The sequence below is a fragment of the Silurus meridionalis genome, chromosome 14 (genome assembly GCF_014805685.1).
Source record: "Silurus meridionalis isolate SWU-2019-XX chromosome 14, ASM1480568v1, whole genome shotgun sequence".
Taxonomy (NCBI): Eukaryota; Metazoa; Chordata; class Actinopteri; order Siluriformes; family Siluridae; genus Silurus; species Silurus meridionalis.
Window position 1 is genome coordinate 8,492,120 of NC_060897.1, and position 12,455 is coordinate 8,504,574.

The following is a 12,455-nucleotide window of genomic DNA, read 5'->3' on the forward strand; positions in this document are numbered from 1 at the left end:
GCAAGCGTTTCTGACAGTAACAAAAAAACATAACCTGAACGAGAAGCCATCAACTGTGGAACACCGTGGAGGACAAACATGAGACAAAGGGTGCTGTGAAATGTGAGACTTATAGACATGTGCTAAACAAGAGTGGAAAGTGATTAGTGATATGTGACAGTAATTTGATGGTGTAATGGCTGATGGGAATTGTTTTCCAAGGCCATATTTCTGACAGATAGAATACTTGCAGGTTTTTGTTTTAGTTGACTGTTTCTTATCAACAAATTCCCCTTTTTAAATAATAATAATTTTTTTTTTTTTTTTAAGATAATTAGGTTCATAACTAATACTTAAGTCACACATTTGGCCTATGCTAGATTAGAACATCTTGGCTGGAAGGATTGCCAATGACATCATAATGTGTCACTGAGAGTGTTTAGTGTGATGTTCATGCTTCCACTTGACAATAATCATTGTGCTTTTTGGGAAATTTGAATCTGGCAGTAATCTGGATGTCTTGATTCCTATTCTTTTAGTCAGAAACCATTCCCTGTAGCTCAGAATGGCTCCACCTGAACAGACTAAAGATTCATGGTGGTTTTTGTGAAGGGTTTAACTCAAGAACCATGAAGATGGATTTGGATTGTAATGAATATAATCAGTTTGCTAAAATAGATCAAGGCTACAATTGTCTTGAACAATTTCGCATTCAAGTGTCCCTCAGTGAACAGTTCATAACCTCAACAATGATAGACTATAATAAATAGACATTCAGTGTCACCCAGATGAAGATGGGTTCCCTTTTGAGTCTTGTTCCTCTCAAGGTTTTTTCTACAGACCATCTCAGGGAGTTTTTCCTTGCTACTGTCACCACTCGTTTACTCATTAGGAGAAATAAATGTATAGGGACAAATGTATGATGCTAAAATTAATATCAATTTAATCCGCTTTATCTGAAGTAATTTTGTAAGACTGTTTTCAGGACAATGTCCACTGTTAAAAGTAAAATCCAACAAATAAAATTCAATTGAACTGAATTCAATGGTCAATCTTTGGTTCGAGTTTCATTATAGTGGGGAAAGATACCAAAAAAAAGCATTCAAATGCAAGGACAGCAGGAAAAGTGCTAAATTTATTTATTTATAATTTTTTTTTCATTCACTCTGTGGCTCTTTTTAAACCGCCGGCCAGTTTTCTAATAAAATGCATTACGCATTAATTGTTACAATTGATTATGATTTAAAAAGGGCATCATGTGAGTCAAAATTAACTCTGCACTGACATCGATTTTGTCGGAACAATCCCAGAACCAGGCTTGGTATATCATTAACTCAAATTCCAGACGAAAAAAAAGGCAAAACACGGCTTACAAAAGATCGCTTAGCATGCATTAGCGAAGGCACGCTGAGCATCTGAGGCACCTGATAAAAACTGGCCACTTAAACGTGTTGCCGTGGCAACTCTGTTATTGGAAAAGTAATGGAGAGGCACGTTTGTTTGCAAGCTCGCACGGCGTGTTTAATTACACATCTATGAACGGAATTGATCTCATTTGCATATGGTAATGTATCACAGGCCTGCAGAACGGTTTTGGCAGTTGCTGATTTGCTTTTTCGTCGCTGGGTGTGAAAATGTGTAGGATGGAGGAACAACAGAGACCAAATGAAAGAGAGAGAGAGAGAGAGAGTAAGAGAGAGAGAGAGAGAAAGAGCAAGAAGCCAGAATGTGTGTGTGTGTGTGTGTGTGTGTGTGTGTGTGTGTGTGTGTGTTGTGTGTGTGTGTGTGTGTGTGTGTGTGTGTGTGTGTGTGTGTGTGTGTGTGTGTGTGTGTGTGTGTGTGTGTGTGTGTGTGTGTGTGTGTGTGTGTGTGTGTAGCCTGGGAATGGAGGATGAAGCTATTTCAAGTCAAACATATTCAGGCACCAGGGAGTATAGAGAATTTTAACTGTAGCACACACACACACACACACACACACACACACACACACACACACACACACAAACTTGACTGGACTGGCACAGCACAATGTTGCTTTGGTGACAATCACACTGGGACACTTAATCTGTACTTCTATCAATATATGTCATACACATATCTGGTCATATTCTGTTTAATATATATATAGATAAACACAAATGTCCACAAGCACACTCCAAAATCTGATTGATCATCTTCCCAAAGGAAATTAAAAGAGAATATTGGGACTACATTTAGAATGTTATGCTCAAAAAGCACATACCATACTTATGACCAAGTGTCTGCAAACTTTTGGCAATATAGTGTACATGCACACACATACCGTATTTTTCGGACTATAAGCCGCTACTTTTTTCCCACGTTTTGAACCCCGCGGCTTGATCAACGAAGCGGCTAATTTATGGATTTTTCCTGGGTTTTTCACAGTTTCACAAGATTTAAGCCAAAAAACTGAGTGACAACATTAGACCAATGAAATTTCCAAACGAAAACGAAAAAACGCACCTCACCTGTGTTCTGAGCTGCACGGCTTTGGGGAAAAAAAAACATTCACTAAGGGGGGTTTTTAATCGCACGACGATGCCAAAAGATAAACTCTCGAGAGAAATAGTTGTGAAAGGAAGGAGGAAGACAGTGAACAATGACTTTCTTGGTCGGCTACTGTTTAGATTCAAGCCGTTGTAACGCGTTGAGTCTGGGTGAAGGGAGAGCTCACTAACTCCAGTTGCAAATGAAATCATATAAGCACAGACAGGTTTCCAAAACTCATGCTTTTTTATTTTTCTTGGCAACAGCGTTACGGGTTAATCAAAGAAACTTAGATATGAGCATCAGAAAATAATAAGGACATATTCCTCGGCCTTGCACACATGCAGTCATACCGGAAAAATGCGGCGGCAGCCTATTCCCAAAATACCGCTATGCTCCTAACGGAAGCGCAACATATTTCACCCGTTACACCGTGTAACAGACACTGTCTTTCGTTAAAGCCTGTGTAAAGTTCATTAGTTTCAATGTAGACAGGTGCGGCTTATTTATGTTCAAAATAAAAATATTTGTCAAATTCAGTGGGTGCGGATTATATGTGTGTCATGGTTCTAATCACTCGATGTGTTTTACATTGTAATTGTGTCAACATTAGTGCTATTCAAATATAAACTTAGTGTGATAGACCTCAGCCTTCCTGCCTCACAATCAGGACACAGCTCATGTACATTTCCAAAAAATATTTCCAAAAAGCACATGTTATAGCTAAAGGTATGTATTTACCTGAACTATCAAACCAATAAGTGCTTCTTGAACATCCCATTCCACACATAGTCCCACCTCCACTCTTCTGGATAGGCTTTCCAGTAGATTGTGGAGTGTGACTGTGGCGATTTGTGTTCATTCAGCCACAAGATCATAAGTGGGAGCAAGCACTGGTGATGTGTCAGGGGGCTTGGGGTGAAGTCAGTCTTCCAGTTCATGCTAATGGTGTTCAGTGAGGTCGAAGTGCAGGACACTTAAGTTCTTACAGTTCAACCTTGGAATACCATATGTTCATGAAGTTTGCTATGTGCACAGTCATGATGGAAAGGTTTGTGACTTTTAGTGCCAGTCGACCGCATACAGAGACATCCTATACTATTGTTCCCTTCCAACTTTCTCACAACAGTTTAGGGAAGAACCATGAACCATGATGGTCAGAAGTCCACCTGATATGTAATAATAATTAAAAAAATTAAAATAATAAATTATACTGTAATATAAAGATAAAATGTTATAAATGTGTTATAAATTCAATATATAAAGCTTCTGTTGTATACACACCGATCAGGCATAACATTATGACCACCATAATGTTTCCCAGGCCTCCTCACCCTGTATGCTACTTGTGTATTTAGTGTATTTATAGTGTATTTATATCTATCAGATGTTATGGGGAGAAAATGACACTAAATGGCAGATCCTTTCGAATACTGAAATGACCTGTGCGCTTAATGCCATGGAGTTTAGAATGTTTTTCTTGTCTAGAGCTGCTTGGGGAGGAATGTTTTTAAGGTTGTGTCTAGATGATCAAGTTAAAAAAAAAAAATAAAAAAAAAAAATAAAAAAAAATAAAAAATAAAACATCAGGGAATGAAAGATACAGACTGATAAAGCAAGAGAAAAATTGGATAAGGGACATTTTGACCGATAAAGCTGATTGCTTTTTTTTTGCCATCATTTGGTGTAGTAAGTAGGATAAAAAAATGTTTTGCTTCGATCCTACTTACTTAGTACTTTACTCATCATAATTCAAATATATAGTTTAATAGCATATATATTTACTATTTATACACACACATTTAACAGTAGCCTAATACATAGTATAAGTGCAAAGAAATTATGTTAAGCAAAGACGCATTGGGAAAATAATAACATGAAATGTTTTCTACAGAGAAAGTTTACTATAACCAGGTACCCTTCTTACAGTTTTTAATTAAATTGGCTGCCATGACAAGGTGTGCAGAGGAGGGACATGGGGTATATCGGTAAAAGAATGCTGAGAAGCTGCTAGGCAGGAGGTAAAAAAGAAGGCCAAGGAGGAGGTTCATGGATGTGGTGAGGGAAAACAGGGAGGTGTTCGGTTTGAAAAAGTCAGATGTAGAGGACAGGGTGAAATTGAGACGGCTGATCCACTGTGGCGACCCCTAATGGGAGCTGCCAAATGAAGAAATACGTTATTTCTAAACATCTTAAAATGTCTGATTTCTTTTAGAGTCAAACTTGCTTGTGTATTTTTTTTTGTCGATAAAACCTGACAATTAGCATTTTTATGTAAAAAGTAAGAAATATGTTACTTTCTTTACAGACTTTTAAGGATTGATGTCCATTAAATCCATGTTCAGAAATTTAAATAATCATAAAATAAACAAATACATTCCTAAAGCATGTGCACAGCTCTACAGCAGACCTACATATTTTTTTCCTACATATTAATCTGTTGTGGTTCAGAGACAGTGGCATTGATTGAGATGGTTTGGACATGTACAGAGGAGGGACATGGGGTATATCAGTAGGAGAATGCTGAGGATGGAGCCACCAGGAAGGAGGAAAAGAGGAAGACCAAGGAGGAGGTTTATGGATGTGGTGAGGGAAGACATGCAGGTAGTTGATTCAAAAGAAGCAGATGTAGAGGACAGGGGGGTATGGAGACGGATGATCCGCTGTGGCAACCCCTAATGGAAGAAGCCGAAAGAAGAAGAAATCTATACTTTGACTTCCCCTCTGTGGCACAGAAACATCCTCCAACCAAAACAATCCACTGTCTAATTACAATCTAATTACAACTTAAAGTAATTAAGCTTATTATCATTTCACTTTCACAGCACTTACCTATTCAACATGTTGATCAAAATGTGACATTCACAGCGTGAGGAAATTGCATTTGCTTTATCCAATATTATAACCTTCTATTTGTAAGAACATGACAGAACAAGGTCAGGGAAAGAGCATGAAATATATTATATGGACAGAATTATTGGGACATCTGACTTTTCCAGCCATATGCGCTTCTTCCCCAAACTGTTACCACAAAGTTGGAGGCACACACTTGTACAGGAGGTCTATAGATGCACTAGCATATTCATTTCCCTTCACTTGAGCTAAGAGACTTAAACCTGTTCCAGCATGACAATGCCTCTGTGCACAAAGCCAAAACATCTTCCTAGAAGAGTGAAGTTTATTATAACAGTAAACAGGGACTAAATGTGGAATGGGATGTCATTTGAAGACATATGAATCTTATGGTCAGGTGTCCACAAACTTTTGTATATATAATGTTTCTCAACTATGATTTAGATCATAGCATATCAATAAAAGCCTACGATTTTCTTTTTGCCTATGCTTGGGTCCTCCTCCATCGGCTGATACCTTTAGTAGGATCTCTAGTTCTTTAAAAAAAGTGACCACCTCCCAAGTCACCTAATTTTACACACATACACACACACACACACACACACACACACACACACACACACACACACACACACTTTCACCACACATAACAGCAGAGCGATGATGAGCACTAAAACTACTCGTGACCACTTCAGCTCTGCACAGGATGAGTCCAAGGACAGATGTTCCTGCCTCTGCTCTGCTGCTGCTTGGTGTTTTTAATTATATCACTAGTAAGCAACTTTATGATCATCTCACTTCACGTAAATAAGTAATTAATTAAAAACCCATTATACAGGAGGAATGTTTGCTGTACGTTCTCCACTGTACAGAAGTGATGCAGGGAAAATACGAACATGCCAGTTTTGTTAGTTTATTAGTTTTTCAATTTGGATTTATAATTATATTGTGATTACTGAATTATACATGGCTCATTCAAGGACAAATATGCAAACATCAGCTTTAAGTGTATTTTATTTCAGTTTACATTGTCAGTGGAAGGAATTATTCTTCATAAGAACGTCTCCTGTGCTGCTGTATTTAACAGAAAAGACATCTGTTAATAAAAAATATAAAAAATATAGTGAAAATATAAAAAATATAGACAAATCAACTTAGCATTACAAACTTTCTGGCTTGAAAATGGTAGACAAGCTTAAGAAATAAGTGATCATGTGTAATGTATGATATACGTAATATATAACATACATAATAGTCTACATACTGATTAGATTTATCCTATGATGTAAGATTTAAGAGTAATACTTCTAGGGCTTATTGAATGTCTTAATAAAAGTCAGATGATATCGATGTTTTTTATATGTGTGTATATATAAGTATTTAGAATAAATCATTCTTTAATTTATTCAAGTGTTTCATTACACATATAATTTATATGCATTATATATATACATAATATATTTATTTATATCTGTGTGAAAAATTTTGATACACAAACAATAAAAACTGACATCTGATTTAATTATTCCACATTCATTTGAGAGTAAATGATTATTGATTTCAATGCCATGTTCTGTTCATTGTTTTCTACATATGTTCCTGCTTCTGGCAACATATGAGAACCAATTATTGTAGGATCTACATAAAGCTTGATAAATTATGATCAGCTACTGCAGTACGAACCTGGAAGCTTTCTCATAAATTACTATGTGTGTAAACATGCAACATCTGACTCATAATTCCTATAACTTAGCATTGTAATATGATGGAAAATATATTGAATAAACCACTAATGGCTTGTTTTTGTTTATTGAATATTTATGAGCAGGTGAACAGCTGATAATTGGGCACTGAGCAGCATTTCCGAGAGCATGACCAGTTCGCACTGTTCTACAACTGGCTAAGTGGTAGGTCTACACATTTGTGCTGTAGATAGCTAACATACAGTGAGAAAACTCTGCTTCTTGCTGAGGTAGTTGAATTAGTTCAGGTAGTTGATAGTAGGGTGTGCCTTCATTTTTATAGGAGGTGGACACAGGGTTTTGGTACAATAATTATATGTGATATGTAATAAAGAAATGATGATGTAATGCAGTTGCACAACGTGGATGCTTTATCGGAGTGAACCACAAAATGATAAAACGAGGGCAAAAGGCTAATATTTGATGATTTACAATGATTTATTAATTGAAATTAACTTTACTGTATTGTGTATTTTATCATCATTCTCAGAATGTCAGATTTATGGGCAAGGACTAAGTTTCCCATCAGCCACTGCACCTTTATGTACTATGCTTATGAGTCACATTCAAGTTCATTGGCCCTTTGTGTGCATGTGTGTATGTGTGTGTGTGTGTGTGTGTGTGTGTGTGTGTGTGTGTGTGTGTGTTTGTGATGATAGATAGATAGATAGATAGATAGATAGATAGATAGATAGATAGATAGATAGATAGATAGATAGATAGATAGATAGATAGATAGATAGATAGATAGATAGATAGATAGATAGATAGATAGATAGATAGATAGATAGATAGATAGATAGATAGCAGTACAGTTTGTAAAATATGTCCTATTAGATCTAGTTTACAGCTAAATCACCATCATTATTTCATATCTAAATGAATTAATATTAAAGTTACATTTTCAACTGGCGCTCTCATTCCAACATCAGTGTCATCCAACTCTCCCCTGTGTGCCTGCACTTCTCATTTCTCAGCTTGCACACTCTTACCCTCTTGCAGTCAATTATGAACAGTGAAAAGGCCACCAAGCTTTTTTCTTTTCTCACTTATTTTTTTTCCTGTGGCGAGTCTGGCGTCATTTAAATAATATTTAAAATATATCTCATTTAAAGCAGCATGGGAGAAAAAAAACAGCATGCCTGTCTTTAATCATGGTCCAGAACAAAGGAGAAGAAAAACAAAGGAAGGAAAATCTGACACTGACTACGTCCTGCATCAGATTCTACTGAACCACATTGTATCATAGGGTTTATTTGCTGTGGGTGAGGATGAGCAGCTGAAAAATGGCAAGTTACAATAAAAAAGGGGAAAAAATGGATTGATAATAGTGTGATATATGTTCCCTCTCTCTCCCACTCACCTTGGCTGTCATTTCTCTACCTCGTTTCTTTTTTTTTCACTCCAAATTGGCGCTTGGTAAAATCAATAAGCCAATATGTTTAGTCATAGATAACAGATGATCATAAGATAAGGCATAATGATTCCTAAAGAGACCACAAGTGTTCAAGAGAACAAGTGATATGAACGTGAAAGCAAAAAAAAAAAAAAAAGGAGGGGGGTCGGATTAAGCTCACCAAAAAGGTAAGCTAATCTCATGAGAACACCAATCGCTGCTAAAGTAATGATGATATGGGAGACAAATGAAAGCAATATCTTGGAATAGAATTAGACGTCGCATAAAACATGGATATTGAAGATTTAGAGCGTTTGTGCCAGATGCTACCGGCATCATACAGATGCACATGCGTTGTTGTATCATAAGCCAGATTCGAAGATCTCTGACAAACAAGACAATCTATTATTTTGTCCTGGAATTTAACATAAACATAAACTACAAATAGAATACAAAGGCTTGTGAAGACTGGTATTTGGCCAACCATCACCTGCATATGCAAATCTACCTTTTTTACATTTAATTAAAACCCCAAGTCTAAAATATATTTTAAACATAAACATAAAAACATAATCTGACTATGTTGATGTGAACGATAATATAAGTGCAGGTTGGTTATTTTATGCAGCAATAGACATTTATATTTCCACTGACAAAACACTGTTTCCAATTTGTCCAATATTTGATCTTTTCCAGGTTGAGCTGATGTTTACTGGAAGACATGCAACATCTTTGTAAACACTTGACCATAATACCCATCTGGCATCTGGAAAGTATTCACAGCGCTTCTCTTTTTCCACATTTTGTTATGTTACAGACGTATTCTATAAATTCATTTCGACTCAAAATTTTAAAAACAATAACCCCATAATGACAACATGAAAGAAGTTTGTTTGAAATTTTTGCAAATTTATTAAAAATAAAATAGGAAAAAAATCACATGTACTAGCACATGTACTAATCACATGGCTGGCCTACAATTCTAACAACAAGCGCAGCAAAAGGCAACAAGAAGTTGAAAACGTCAGTGATGTAAACATGCCTGAGAACAGAGACATCACCTGATCATCATCATCTTTTCTCTGCTTGTGTTCTATATGGTGGCTGTTCAGCCTGGATACATTCATTAGGTAACAGAATTTGAAATATATATTATATATGAGTTCCAGTTTCCAGTGTGACTCTAAAACAGAAAGTAGTAACGGCTACTTTTTATTTAAGTACATGTCAGAGCCCGAACGTCATTAATTTAACTTAAAAAAGTGTAGTCAGTACTTCAACTTTTACCAGTCTTTTAAAACATGAGCATCTGTATTTCTACTCTAATGGAGGGTGTGTGTTCTTTTGCCATCTCTGCACCAGGAACTGAGGCCCAAACATGTTCTAGCAATTGAGTAATTTTACATTCATAGATGATTTAATTTACAAAAAAACAACAACCATGTATTAAGAGGATTGGACAGATATATATGCATTTATTATGAGCTTCGTGTTCAAAACAAATGTGCCATCTGTTCAGAGTCCATGGGGCTTTTCATTTACATTTACATTTACATTTAGGGATTTAGCAGACGCCCTTGTCCATAGCGCTGTTCGAAAGTGCTTTGAGTCTCTATCAATGAATAAATCGCTAGATTACAATTTAAGATAAATCAGCCTACAACTCCGTTAAGGGCTGTTTTTTTTGTTTGGTTTTTCAAAAGTGGTAGCATGAAGCTCTGGAGCAATATGAAGTATAACCACTTTGCAGTGTCTAATTAATAGCCATGAACTACTCACTAATGGCTAAGCCTTGAAATTTTATGAAAAGATTACTCCGATCCTATGTGAAACCTTTAACCAGAGTGTGTACCTCTCTGAGAGAGAAGATTGTTAAGAAGGAAAGAACATTCAACTATCCAAAGAACATCGGAAGCTCTGGTGTAATGTCTGAATCCTGAATGAGAAGGATTAATTCTCTCATTAAGGTTCTGAGATATTGATTGGAAGATTGAAAGGTCCTCAATCTGAGCCTTCCCCCTTTTCCACAAGTACTATACAGGGCCTGATTCTGCTTTCGAACACCACATTTTGTTCAAATCTGCGATCTCCGATCAGGCAATTCACCCCACTTAAGACGACTGATATGAAAACCCTCAAGACGTTTCTCCCAGTGCCCCCATTACCAGAATCCTTTAAGCAATTCCTCAATCACTTCAACTACTGCTTAGTGATGCTCTGTGATACAGTGTGTGATGTTTCAGCGTGTGTGTTGTCTCGTTCTGAAACGTCCTCGAGGGAATTTCTGTGCTGGTTGATTTGCCGATGCGCAGGTTTTTTTTTTGTTCCTCCCTTCAGGAACTTATAACTGCCATGTGCATATGTGATACTAACTGCTATTAATCTGCTCTTTGTCACACAACATGGATCTTCTCGAATAGAACTGCTTTTTTTTTGCATGTAGAGGCACATGATAGCTGGGGGAGTCTTTAAAACACTTGCTGTTATTACTGCCTCCGGACGCAGGCCTAATGAGTTGTCGGCTCTTGTGATAAGCTTTCACTTAATTGTGTCTTTTGAACACAAGCATGAACAGTGTGTAGACTCATTACAGACGATTGCACTTCTAGAGTTTCAGGACTGAACGAATTACCCCAAGGCTTCCTCATTATATGCTCTCTAATGCAGCCTGCACAATTCCATTAGATTTTTCTATTTAAAAAAGTAAAAAAAAAGGAGCAGGGCGTTGATGTTTATACAGACTGTATGCAACATAAAGCACAACTGTAATTGATAATTGGCTGTACAATGACTAATCAGGCACACATGGATGCGTTTTCTTTAAATTCTCATCTAGTCTGTGTATCAATTTGCAACTAAATGGAAACAGTCCACTCTCTGGAATCGATAATGCTTGTTCTCACTCGCTCCCACACACACACACACACACACACACACACACACATAAATAGTCACTAGTCATAGCTTTGGGTTGGTTCCAGCGTTGTGGTGATGGAGGTGGCTGGTGTGTAAAGACCTCACCATTCAATTCCCGTCTGGAGCAGTGGAGAATACTAATCAGAGACGCCGAGCAGTCACGCACTTTCCATTTCTCCATCAGAATGTGGGGTCCCTGGTCCTGCTGGCTGTGTGATAAGCTGGTAGCGCCCTCTATGGGTTTTGCCACTTAACATTTTTGCCTTCTTCTGTGCACACTAACAAAGGACCACATACACACATACTGTAAATCTACTACATTTAATAGTTTTATGCTTTATTTCTTTGCATAAACTCTTTTAATGGTTCTATGTAGGAAACGTTTTTTATTTTTTACTGCTATGGCTCTCTGTAATGTTTTCCTCATCTACAATAATCCCTTTATCCTGGTCAGGGTCACGGTGCAGGCAGTCACTGGGAGTGAGGCGTTGAAATCTCACCTGACACCATGCTCACTTTCTTTCACACATAAAGGGAATTGAGAGTGGCTGGTTTTCCTACTGGCATGTTGTTGGGAGGTGGGAGGAAACTGGAGGATCCTGTAAGTAGACGTGCCAATGCTACTTGCAGCACCTCATTTAGTTATACATAGAGAAAGTTAAATAAAATAGCTAAAACTACCCAAGAAAAGAAAAAAATATGCCATGTTTTGCCATTCATCAGAAAGTCTTCAGAGTATTGGGTCACCTGACTTTTAATGCCATATGTGGTTCTCCTCCAAACTGGTACCACCAAGCTTGAGGTACACAATTGTCTAGGAAGTCTTTGGATCCAAATCCAAACCCAAACCTGTTCCAGCATGGCAATGACCCTTTGCACAAAGCGAGCTTTATGGTTTACATGGTTTTAGAGGAAGATCTTGTGGCCTGCTATAGAGCCCTGATCTCAACCCTACTGAACACCTTTGTTATGAAATGAAACACTGACTGCACCCCAGGCCTCCTCACATCACCTACATCAGTACCTGGTGATTCATTTCCAAGTCAAGATCTCAGAATATC

General features: G+C 37.3%; 1 long non-coding RNA gene across 1 annotated transcript in view; it reads left to right on the forward strand.

Moving 5' to 3' along the window:
* Nucleotides 1–9,314, forward strand: part of LOC124396375 — a 34,184-nt gene extending 24,870 nt beyond the window's left edge. Inside the window, exons 3-4 of the long non-coding RNA XR_006927764.1 lie at nucleotides 7,169–7,247; nucleotides 9,175–9,314. This is a non-coding gene — a long non-coding RNA (uncharacterized LOC124396375). The remainder of the gene's footprint in view (nucleotides 1–7,168; nucleotides 7,248–9,174) is intronic.
* The last annotated feature ends 3,141 nt before the right edge of the window (nucleotides 9,315–12,455 follow it).